The sequence below is a fragment of the Arachis hypogaea genome, chromosome 8 (genome assembly GCF_003086295.3).
Source record: "Arachis hypogaea cultivar Tifrunner chromosome 8, arahy.Tifrunner.gnm2.J5K5, whole genome shotgun sequence".
Lineage (NCBI taxonomy): Eukaryota > Viridiplantae > Streptophyta > Magnoliopsida > Fabales > Fabaceae > Arachis > Arachis hypogaea.
The window spans coordinates 39032210-39046018 of NC_092043.1; positions in this window are offsets into that span (position 1 = coordinate 39032210).

Below are 13809 nucleotides of genomic sequence, written 5' to 3' on the forward strand. Positions count from 1 at the left end.
ATAAGAACTAGTCACTAGATTGATTCGATTTAGGATAAAAACTTGAGTAAATTGTTAAAAAAAATTTTGACTAACTGATTGAATCATTCTAAATTTTTTTTATTGTTAACTAGTTTAAAATAATAAGATACACAAATTTATTTTTCTTAAAAAATATATTTTTTATATATAAATATATATTTAATTGAATTTCGATTAAATTTTTAAATTATTAAACATCTAACTTCACAAATTTAATTACTATTTTGATTTTGAGAACTTTGGTACAAAAGACATATATATCTTTGTCAGTCAAGTCTAAGTTCACTAACGCAAATGAAATTTCACTTTCGTTGCATTTATTATTCGTGCACCTCCTCATTCTTCTTCTATTAGTGATGTTGTTGTATTTTGTTTTTATTTCTTCTTCTCCTCTTTTTTTTCATGCTATTGTAGTTATTTCATTTTTTTATATTTTTTTCTTGATTTTATTTCTCTCAAGAGAGTAAATCACGAAAAATTTTGAAAAAATAAAATAAGAATGAGAAGATGAAGAAAAAAAATATGAAAAAGAAGAAGACGAAGCGGAAGATGATGAGGAGAAGGAAGAAGAGTTTTGAATTGTGCAGGACAATGATACCAAATGCATCGAAGTTACATAGTGATTTCGACACAATTAACTCAGAAATGCACCAAAATTACAGGAGTTTCTGAGTTTATAGAATGCACAATTTTCGGTTCATTTGTTATTACACAATAATGTTGTTATGAAAATATTTTATTTCACTTGTAGTACATGTGTGTTGTCGACGAACAATTTGTCCCAAAAATTGGGATGACTTTCAAGACAAATTGAATGTAACGGAATAAAATCTAATGTAATTAAATAAAGTGATAATGAATAATTTCATTCTTCTTTGCTAAAAAATTTGGTCAATACTTATCAGTAGCATCAAGTGAACCTCAATTCACACACAAATGAACTGAAATTAGTTCAAATTTAAACAAGCAGTTAAAAAGACTCAATCATCAACAAAAACACATCGAATTCATTTTTAGATCTAAATGAACCTCAATTAAACTAAGAAATGAACCAAAATTACTTAACGAATAAAAAATTTGGTTAATACTTATCAGCAGCATCAAGTGAACCTCAATTAACACACAAATGAACCGAAATTAATTCAGATTTGAACAAACAGTCAAAAAGACTCAATCATCAACAAAAAACCACATCTAATTCATTTCTGGATTCAAATGAACCGAAATTACTTAAGAAATAAAAAATCTAGTAAATACTTATCAGCAGTATCAAGTGAACTTCAATTAACACACAAATGAACCGAAATTAGTTGAAATTTGAACAAGCAGTAAAAAAGACTCAATAACCAATAAAAACACATATAATTCATTTTTGGATCTAAATGAATCTCAATTAAACTAAGAAATGAACCGAAATTATTTAATGATGACACTAAAGAAAATCAGAATCAATGAAGATGTTAGCAAAATATTAGTGATGTTGGTGTTGTTGGTGACGACAATAACAAAAGAGAAAGATAACCAAAAAAGGAAAAGAAGAAGAAGAAGACACAGCATCAGAGAAGAAGGGAAATGAGAAAGAGGAGAAAAAAAGAAGAACTTACCTGTGAGAATTTAAAAGAAGAAGAAGAAGAAAAAGAAGCGACGATAGTAAAACGTGCGTACGTGAATTTAAAATACTTGGTTGAACTTAGTTAGGGTTATGACTTAGATCTAGAGCATATATATATATATATATATATATATATATTGGTTTCTAATTTTAAAAGTTATAAAAACTATAAAAAAAGTTAGAAAAGTTTTGTCTTTATCTTCATAATGAACGAGTTTTATGTGTTTATTACTTTTGGGACCAAATGACACTAACATGAAAATTGAAGACTTCACTTTAAAAGCTAACTTAAGAAAAGAGAATTGCACCTATTGCTTAACTGTTTAATCCGTTATGTCTATACTTATAATCTTTTAAGGAGTTTGTGTAAATTGTCAGTTATATAGGTTGATTAGGTAATATTTAATTGCACCATAGTGTAGTATATCCAAATGAGATAATATAGAGAGTTAACGAAGTATCTGTATAATATGTACAATAAAAATTAGAGATGTTTGATTCAGTAGGATATCAGATGTTTATTATCCTCTGGTATCCGGATGGTTATTCTAGATAGTATGGATGTATTGTGTTTGAGAAATTAGTAGTATTTTATTCTGTATGTTTATTTTTTAACTCATATTGGACCAAATAAATAGCTCATTGTACACATTGTACAAATATTTCATTAGCTCCCTAGTGGAATTCTATCCAAATTAAATTCTACAATTTTGCTATATGTACATTTTTTACAATAAATATTATTTTAATAAAAAAATATATGAAACCAACTCCTAATCAGTCAAAAATAGAATAACTTAATTAATTATAATTATATTAATAATTAATTTTAAATTTTTAAATTTAAAAAATTTAAAATTGATTAAGTAAACATAATTAAAACCTATAAAAATCTTCCTCTTCTCTTTCACATTAACTTACCCACCTTCAACAACCACACACAGAGACCTCTCTCTCTCACCGTCAGGCCCTCTTCGCCTCTGCCCTCACCCAAGACTCTGCTACTTCTCAGGAGTAATGCATTGAGTTGCTGGTGTTGCGATCCAAAGAGGGACTTGGTTTGTTGAAGGAGAGCCCAGTTTTTAGTGATGAAATCGTAGGAACCCATTTCAAGAACGCCATCGGTAGTTGGAATGTGTATGAGAGTTCGAATGCCATGCATGTAAACTTCTTTAGCTCTGTCATAGTCGCAGAATTGAAAGTCTCCGTTGAGCCAGATGGGAGACCCCGAACTAAGGGCCTTCTCGGGTAGCAAAGAATATGAAGCTTCGCCCATAGGGAAGGTGCGTGTCAAAAACATCACGTAGATACCTTTAAAATCAGTCTCTGCCTTGCACTTTTTCAGCTTTAGGAATTGTTTAAGGAAGTAGTGGTGGAGAACGAATTGTCATTGAACAATTACAGAAATATAAAAAAATATTCATTTAATATAAAAAAATATCTTAATACTTAACAAAAGAAATATCCAGTTATATTTTGGCAAAATAATTAGATATCTATAAAATTTTAAAAAAATATGAAGTTCCTAAAAAAATAGAGACATTCACATTTGCAATACAAAAAAATTCGAACAATATATAAAAGAACATCCATTCGGTATGAAAAAGAAACATTCTGATACTTAACAAAAGAAACATTCATGTATATTATCTTATTTTTATTAAGATGAGTTTCGAAATCCAGCCTATTAAAAAGTTGGCAGGAATTGGTTGAACTCCCTCTTGTTTTCTAACAAAATTGTATTTTAATATTAATATTTTCTTAATAATTATATACGAATTTTTTTGTTAATTAAAAAATAATTTAAATGTATGATTAATTAATAATAATCATATTTTTATATGGATATCTAGAATATTTAATATACGAATAATATTTTTTTAAATTCTATGTTGTTTAATTGATGTAACAGGTAACTTATTAAAAGGGTAAGGATCAATAACACCACCGCAATACAACGATGTTAATAGCAATTATAGCATGTCCGTAAGAAAATTGACGAGACAAGGCATTGAAAAGGGTAGAAAGAAACCTAAAAAAAGAACCATGCTTAGCTGTTCATGGGGCATTGGATATGTCATTCTGTAACCCTACCAATTAATTTGCATAGAGCATATGTATATATCTTACATTAAAAACAACATAACATTGTTATGAATTGTGATGCTTAGATCTGAAATGTGATGATTGGGCACATGGATTAGAATATTGCAGGTCATTAGGTCAATTAATTTCAAACTGCGAAAAAAAAAAAAACACAAAAAGGAGAAATTCAATTAGCAGCTTGATTTGTAGTTTAATTTTCTAGTGGTTTAGTACACATTTGTCTTGAATACATAAAATTATTGTAATTGAGCTACAAAATTTTGGTATAAGACTATTACTTATACGATATATTGTTTGGACAAATAAACATTGGTGTCCTCACCTGTTGACTTTAATGATTAAAAACAATCTTAATGAGGCAAAGTTAATATTTTCGGTGCATTGAGTATCCTAAGACAAATATTAAAGCCTTTAATTTAAAGGCGTTATCACCGCATTACATGGAGAAACTCTTACAATAATCTTAATTTAAAATCTCATTTACATTTAATAATGATTATTAGAAATTGTATGAATTGCAAAACATATCATTGTGACTTAAATTTTAAAGGATTTAGCTATGTGTCTGAAGACCGGGTTTAGTTTATACTTTATAATAATAATGTATGTATTGGTAGTGCGATGTATAAGAAATATTTATTTTTTTTATATTCATGTCTGAAATATATTTTTAAATAAGTTATTTATAAATATATTTATCTTATATAAAATAACTTTATATATTTTTTATTATTTATATTAATATCAAACAATTTATGAAATAAAAATTTCACAAAGTACTTATATTTAAAAAAAAATATTGTATATAGTAAACAAATAACTCAATGTCTATAAAAAAATTAAACTAAAATATTTTAAAGTGCATTTTATATGTATTCATCAAATATTATCAAAATAATAATAATAATAATAATAATAATAATAATAATAAAAATAAAAATAAAATACTCATTTAAGTAGTAGAAAATAATAATATATTATTAAAAATATTAGTAATAATTATCTAACTATTTAGATAAATTTGATAAAGAAAAATAAAAAAATACTATATCCAAAATATTATATAAGAAAGAATCAAGAATTATTAAAAAACATATATAATATTGATAAAGATATAAGAAAGAATCAAGATAATTATTAAAAAGATATGATATAAAATATTATAATTATTGATAAATCTCATCATAATTAATCATTAAATATTAACAAATTTAGTTACTTAATATATATATTTTTTAAAAATAGTATTAACATGTAGACTAATACTAGAATATGTCACGTCAGCATACTTAGTTCTAAAATTTACACTCATAAAAGATAAAATAAAACAATATATAGCATTTACAAAAATATAAAAAAGTATAATTTTTAAAAGGATATAAATAAAATATTAGAATTAGTAAAATCACAAAAATATAAGAAAGAATAGTCATAATTATTAAAAAGATATGAAACAAAATATTAGAATTATTAACAAATTTCAACATGATTAATCATTAAATATTAATTTGCATATAATTGATTACATAATAATTTTTTAAATAATAATTAAGAAGAGAGATATTCAAACTGACATCAGAATGTGTCACGTCAATATATTTGGCATATATAATCTATTGTAGAATTAAAATGATTGAATTATAAATTATCGATGATTTACTCACTCAAAATATTATAATAATAATAATAATTAAAAAGATATGAAATAGAATATTAGAACTATAGACAAATCTCAATATAAATAATCTTTAAATATTAATTTATGTATAATTGATTATATAATATTTTTTAAAAAAATAATTAAGAAAAAAACGTATGCAAACTAGTAATTGTGTAATATTATGGAATGGAGATTGATGAAATGATGTAAAATTTATTGAGTATTTATGTTGGCTTTTGAGTTGGTATTGTTAGAATTGGAAAAGAATGGAATGGAATGAAAATGAGGTTTACAATTGTTTATCAACTTTTGGTTTTGGGCTGAATTTTGACGGGATATAACTTGGCTTTCGTAATCCCAAATTGATTTCAATTTGTTTTAAATAAAAATTGGATTCGTAAAGTTTATACCATTCGAAGAACGGAAGAAAAACGATTTAAAATGATTGAATTATGCCCTTTGAAAGTTTGATTTTATAAACTATGTTTTGAACCAAATTCTGCAGCTTTCTTTTATCAATTCTGCTACTGCTGCCTCACTAGTGCATCTGCCTTATATTTTTTTAAAAGCCGTACGTCCACGCGTACGCGTTACTCACGCGTGGAGCGAATTTTTGGCGATGCATACACGACGAGTCCCATGCGTGCGCGTAAAGAGTAAACAAGTTTGTTCACGCGTACGCGTGACATGAAGTTTACACCCACGCATACACATGATAAAGAGACACGTGCGCGAACTGCAGTTTTACATTTTCACGCGCACGCGTGAGTCACGCGTACGCGTGGATCCCATTTCAGAAAACATGATTTTTAATGTTTCAAACTAAATTTTAAACATCTAAACCTCTATTTTCATTCCTCTAGTCATGAATATTAATGTTAAATTTGATAATTAGATGAAGTTAGGAAATGAGAATAACTTGAAGGTGAAGTAAAGTTGAAAAGTAATGAATTGATGATAAGATGTTATGGATGAGTCATACATGATACTTGATTGGATGTTCTGATAAAATATTATATATAAAATTTGGCTTGAATGATTTAATGATCTGAGATACGAGGATCGAGGTTCTCTGGATTAAGTACCGTGGTTTGCTACCACGTGTACCAGGTTGAAAACTCGATACTCTGTTGACCCTACGATATAAGTGGGACCGGGCACTATATAAATTATCGGGAATGTTACCCCCATTGAGCAATATTGATCATTTGAGAAAAAACTATGCATAGACTCTTGGGGATGCACGTCGAGGGACAGTCTAAGTACAATTCAGACTTGTCGGGTTGGCTGGATAACCGACAGATGGGTCTCATCAGTCATAGGACAGGCATGCATCATATGCATATTACTTGAACTACTTGCTTGTGCCTTAATTGGGTGTGCCTATGTGTATTTGTCATGCTAAATGTGTACTTGTTACCTGCAATAATTGTAACATTCTTGTGTTTGCCTTTATCTGTCTAATTGTCTGTGAAAATGTATGATGGAATTGGAAGAATGGAGAAATGGCAGTATGGAACTTAGATTCAAGGTAAATTAAGTTAGGTTTAAATATTCTTAGAAAACCACCTTTTATGACTCCTGTTTAATACTTTAAACTCTATAATCTGAGTGTCAGCGTTCTAGGATTGCCTCTGACATTCTCAAGACCTTATATATTATGTGTGTGGCACCTTTACCATACTAAAACTTCCGATCTCATTTTATACTATGTTATTGTTTTTCAGATGCAGGTCAAGAGGCATCTTGTTAGGCATCTGGACTCTTGAAGCGAAATGGTTACTGGGTTATATATATATATATATATATATATATATATATATATATATATATATATATATATATACTTGGCTTTCTCTCTCCTTAACTTGTTCTTTTTAATCCTCTTAGAGGTTTATGGAGAGGCAGGATTGTGTATAACTTTTGGGTTTTGGATACATATGTATATATGTGTAAATATTCTCCGGACAGTCTTGACTTCGCGAACTGAGTTAGAAGCTTGTTATTTTGTATGTTTGTCACTCTATTCCTACTTTTGTCATCTTATGTTTAATAGTTATGATTTTCTTAGCACGTAAGTTAACTTGTTCCTTGAGCGTTGCGCTTTTATTTTGCGATTTTTATTTCCTCTATTCCTCAAGGCTCCTAGCATATTATAATTCTTCTATTATTATATGTACTCATTTTATTTTAGAGGTCGTAATACCACACCACCTCTATTTTACGACTTAAGCATAAAATTTTGTGTGATAGAGTGTTACATATTTACCCTTTAATCCGAGTTTATACATTTAATTATCATACTTTTAAGATTAATTTAATTTTTAATTTAAGAACCAATAATTATGTATAATTATAATATAATTTGTATAATTTATATTTAGTATAATTAATAATAAATTAGAATATTATCTTTCTCCTAATAATATATTCATGTATGGCCCTACCATTAGTTGATTTAAAACGTTAATGGATGCATTCTAACTTTAATAATAATAAAGAGTACCAAAATAAAGTCATACTCAATACATTGAGGAAACAAAAATCTCAAACTATCTAAAATAAATTATGAATTTTAAATAAAAAAATTAAATATTATTTTATTCTCTTTAATTTAAAAAATCTATTTAATAGACTAACATGTATACTCCTCAGTCAGAGTCTATATATTTAATTATAATATTTTAAAATTAAAAATTAATTTATTAATGAATGATAATAATATAATAACTTGATTCTCTAATTTAAGAACAAATAAATATGTATAATTTGAATAATTTACTTTTAGTATAATTTATAATAAAATAGAATATTATCTTTTTTCAAATAATATAATCACGTACATTTTTAGCATTAAGTGATTTAAAATATTAATACGCACATTTTAACTTTAATAATATATAAAAGTATGATTTATACCTTAAAAAAATTAGTTTCGATACAAAAAATACAATATCATTATATGAAATAATTAAAAAAATAAAAAACAAAAACAAAATACTTTAACTCTAGAACTTATATTTATGAATGGTAAATAAAACACTTTATATAAGTATATATAATATTTATTGAGATATAAAAAAGAATCAATATAATTATTAAAAAGATATTATATAAAATATTTTTATTATTGACAAATTTATTATTAATTTTTAAATATTTATAAATATAATAATTTAAAGTTAATACTTTCTAAAAATAAGAAATAAAAAAAAAAGACAAGTATACTCACACCAGAACGCGCGACGTTAACGTACTTAGCGTTAAAATACAATTGTTATAGAATAATATAATCATAATGATATAATGACAAGTGATTTAAAATATTAATACACATTCTAATTTTAATATTATATAAATATTATCTTTTTCATAATCATGTATTAATATCCACGTTTGCTCTATAAAATTTGTTATTAATACTATATAATATATTAATATATGTAAAATTTTACGTAAAACACGTATATAAAGCATTTTCTTATACACATTTAGACATTTAGTATTATTGACAAAAAAATATTACTATTAATGTAAAAGATTCATTTTTTATGTATATAACTTAAAAGTATATTAAAATTATATGGCATACTATTATATTAACAGTATTTTTAATTTAATTATTTGGATATATTTAAATATGATAAAAAATCATAAATAATAAAAAAAATTAAAAGTAAAAAATAAATATTATATATTCAAATTAAATAAGTATAACTTATCAGATTTAAATATAATTAGCATTTAAATAGACAAAAATATACTATTATTATATGAAATAGTTAAAGAAGAAAAGAAAATTATGATGTATACATTAAAAACATCAATTTCGATAAAAAAAAAAAGTAAAAATATATTATCATTATATGAAATAGTTAAAAAAATAAAAAATAAAATAAAATACTTTGATTCAATCAAAAATTAAATTCTTTTTAAAAAAAATTTTTTATCTACATTCTATTAAGTTGGTCATAATATATGAATAGATTCAACCATCTTTTTTAATAAAATAGAGTTTATTATCCATTTGTTAAACTCTTACATCTATGTAATTAGAATTAGGATCAGTAAAAACATTTCAATGTGATATTTGATAAATGTGTATTATACATAATTGCGATAAAGAACAATCATATTATAAGGTTAAATAAAAAAATAAATTTTAGTAAGAATATCATCACATTATCAAAAAAATAAGAGAATAACTACATCAATAAAAAATCATAAAAAATTTGTAACTTACTTTAAAAGGATAAAAAATAACAAATTAAAAAATTAAACAAAATACTTTAATCTTAGAACTTAAACTCATGAACGGTATCGCACGAAATTAATTATGAGAATATCAATATATGTGTTATTAGTATACATGTGCATAACAAAGTTATAAACGTAAAAATCATATAAATGTATGATTGACAATTAGTATAATTAAAATTAGAGTGATTTATAATTGAATAATTGACAATTAGTATAATTGTTCATTTAATGTTAATTTTTATATAATTATAAAAAATATATTTTTTTAAAACAAATTGAGAAGAGAGAAATATGTATATTTGTACCAGAATATATTATATCAGTATTTTTGATATCATAATATAATCTGTTGTAAAATAATATAATGATAATGATGATATAAAATGAGATATAAATATAGACAAAAACATAAATAAGTTATTAGTGTTCATGCATTATGTTTAGCAAAATAATAAATAAAATACAATCAAATTATAAAAAAAAAAAAACAGTTTACCCTCATATATGATGGAGGAAAAAAAAATAACTGTTTCGCTTGGCATTTTTTATCTGAAGGCATTACGCATATAGGTGTTTTTTTTTCTCTCTCTCAATGACATGTGTCCCATATTGATGATTTTGTGTGAAAGACACATCCTAATTAAACATCAATAAGTTTAAAAGTAAGTTGAGTTAGGCTAAATTTAAATTCAACTTAAAAAATTAAGCATGATTTACGATTTCACTCATGATAAACCATTAAAAAAATAGTTAAAAGTGTAAAAATATATTTGAATTTATAAATATAATTGAAAAATTTTGATTCTTGTAATTCTTTAATTTTTTTAATTAAAATCTATCAAATTCTTATTTTAGACTAAATAACAATTATCTGATGGAATAAGAATTGCAAAATAATTTTGGCATATTAGAACCAAAACCCTAAAGCTCTGTTTATAATCAATTATTGTTAATAAATTGATTATGAAATTCTAATTTTCTAATAATTAACAATCAAAATAGTTCATTAACTAATTAACTAAATTCACTTCATTTAATATATAAATTCTATTTCGTTTGGATTTTGTTTTTTTGACCTTGACAGGAGTCGGGAGGTGTCAACTAAGCTTGTATCAAGATTTCAATTTGGAAAATAGATACGACTTCTCTTGCGAGTTGCTCTTAAGATTTAGAGATCGTATCCAATAGAAGTATAAAAACAAAAAAAATAAATAAATAATATTAGAAAGCAAGAAGTAAGAAAAAACAAGTGCAAACAATAAAGAATTGAAAATTGTAAAATCTGTATTAAAATATGTAGAAATTGACAAGATCTTGAATGAAAATAACAAAATTTAAATAACAGAAAAGAAATAACATAATTGAAATGAGTGAAAGAGAAAATGGAGTCTCCCAATACTTATATGGACTCGTGACTCATATTTTCGTGCGTCAATGTGACTAGAAATTTTTATAGTGAGTGAGTGTGTGAATGAATGGAGAAAAAAAATTCTATTTATAGAGAAAAAATCCTAAACTAATTGATATAACCTTAGACTTTAAGTAAACTTGTTCTTTAAGTAGTCTTGGACTTCAAGTAAATTTGGACTTCAAGTAGTCTTGAACTTCAAATAATCTTGGATCTCAAGTAAACTTTGACCCCAAGTAGTCTTGAACCCCAAGTAGTCTTGAACCTCAAGTAAACTTGGATAGCAAGTATAAGGTAACTTGACCATCAAGCATAAGGTAATTTCACCATCAAACATAACTCATTCTTATTTTCTTAAATCATGGTGTGCTTCATACATATATGATCTTTGACTTTAACTGTCAAATTCTTTTCGACGTCGACCATTTGTGCCAAATTTTTAACACAACAAAATGCCCCTCAAAGTTTTGGATGGGTTCGATTTTGATGAAAAAGCATTAAAAACTTTGAAATCACCTTTGAATTCAATCCAAAGTAGTAAAATTGATCTCCATCTTCTATATCAACTTTCAAAGTGCATCTTTTATCTTGACTATTTGTCGACTACTTCTCTTTTTCTCTTTTATAATACGCCTAAAGCACATATAGTTATGTTCATTTTCGACTTTTTTTATTGGGTCAGCAAGTCTAATAAATTTTCACCAGTCTTAGGATATATATGTCTTACTTTGAGCATGCTGGTGTCAAACTAAATTTCTTGATTCACCATCGCATTAACAACAAACTCTTCAAATTCAGCAAAGTTTAAGGTCAACTCGCAAGAATTTTTGCCAACCTTTGTATCTAGTATCTTATTAGGCAATCTTAACTTGCTTTTAATAATTTTTTTCTTTGGGAATACCTTTTCTTCGACAAAGTTAAGCGATTGACATATAAAATGAGACTTGTTTTTTGTTTTGATTGTAAACACATTATTTTGCTCTTTAACCTAGAATTCATCACACAACCAACAAAAGCTACTATTTCTTCTTCAAAAAAGTTCTCATCTTTTTACTATTTTTCTTTTTGTAACCTTTCGATCTATCGGATAGTATCTACTAAATTGAGCAAGGTCAATAACTTGTTGGTTAACTAGCTTCTTTCTAATTTTGAAGTCAAACCCATTAATCAATATCTTGACAATTTTAAGCTTTGGGATCAAATTATAGCATTTATTTTTCATATTTTTTAACCAAATAAAATAGTCTTCCACCGTCTTTACATTGAATTTTTTGATTGAGAACAAAGCAGAGAATGTAACTTTTAGTTTTCTTTTAAAACATTGATCATAAAAACTCTTTTTCAGTTATTCCCACGAATGGATCGACTTGGACTGTAAATTTGAGAATAAAGTAAAAGCATTCGCAGTTAAAGAAAAAGAAAAGTATCTCATTTTAAGTTGTTCATTGCTAGTTAGAACTCTGATTTCGACTGTGTAGCGAGCCACATGCTCGACAGTTGACTATCACTTTCTCTTAAAAATTTAGTGAGTGATTTTAGGTTTTTGACACATCTAGAAAATTCTGCTTGCAACACATGATTAGGGATATGAAATATAAAATATGGTTGGTGAGTCAACTTTACGTTGAAACCTACCCTATTTGTTTCACTTGATTTTTGATAACCTCGACAGCGTGTTGAATTAAGATTGTATCAAGATCTCAATTCGTGGAGTAGATACGACTCCTCTGAAAAAGAGTGAGATCGACCTAAAATTACTTAATGTTAGTGTCGAAGTGAACTGTGTCGAACTATTGGTGGTATATTGTAGCAAATAAAAAAAATACGTAAAATAAATGCAAGTTTTAGATAAATGAAAGAGTAAAATTGAAATTAAAAGAAAGCAAAATAACAATGAAATCTTAAAGTAAAGAAATGAATTAAAACGAAAAAGAAAACAAAGGAAAATAAAATAAAAATGAACTTCCAACACTCACATGCATTTGTACTCCATGTCTTCCGTTGTATTGTTGGAATTGAGACTTTTTATAGAATTTTGTGTGATGATCTAGTATTTTTTTATTGAAGTTCTCTTTATTCTTCTAAACTTCTTCTATTTAGAGACCTCAATGATAGACTTGCTCCTAAAGAATATTAACCACGGCCTAATTTCTCTTTTTTCTCATATCATGACTTTGTCTTGACCTTGAAGAATCTTTACAGTGAACTCCTCACCTTTTTGCATCGTGTTCGTATTTATCCACGCAATTTATTTTATTTCGAACTCGATTCTCGACTCATTTCAAATCATCAAGTTCTCGACTTCGATTATCATTCCTATCGTAGTCGAAGATAAATTTTTCTATAGTCGAATATCTAATCCGTTAATCGTATTTTAAATTATTCCTATAAATCATAGTCAAATTTTTTCGTAATTTAAAATTTATACCAACAAACTCAAATTAAGATTTAAGTTTAATTCACAAGTTTGCTAATTTAATTTATCGAATTATTAACTAGTTAAACTCGAATGGTCTTTTCTCATTTTCAATGCTAAGTATCATGCTAAAAAATATAAAGTGTTATCGTATTAAAATAGTAACATTTTGGCAATAACTCTTTGAAATAAAATATATAAAACTCAAAATAAAGTACTTTTGTACTTAAAATACTTGGTCAATTTTTTAAATAGCATTACTAGTTAGTCTTATAATATAACATGCAAACTTTAGTTTCAAAATTATTTTTTTTTTCCAGATAAAA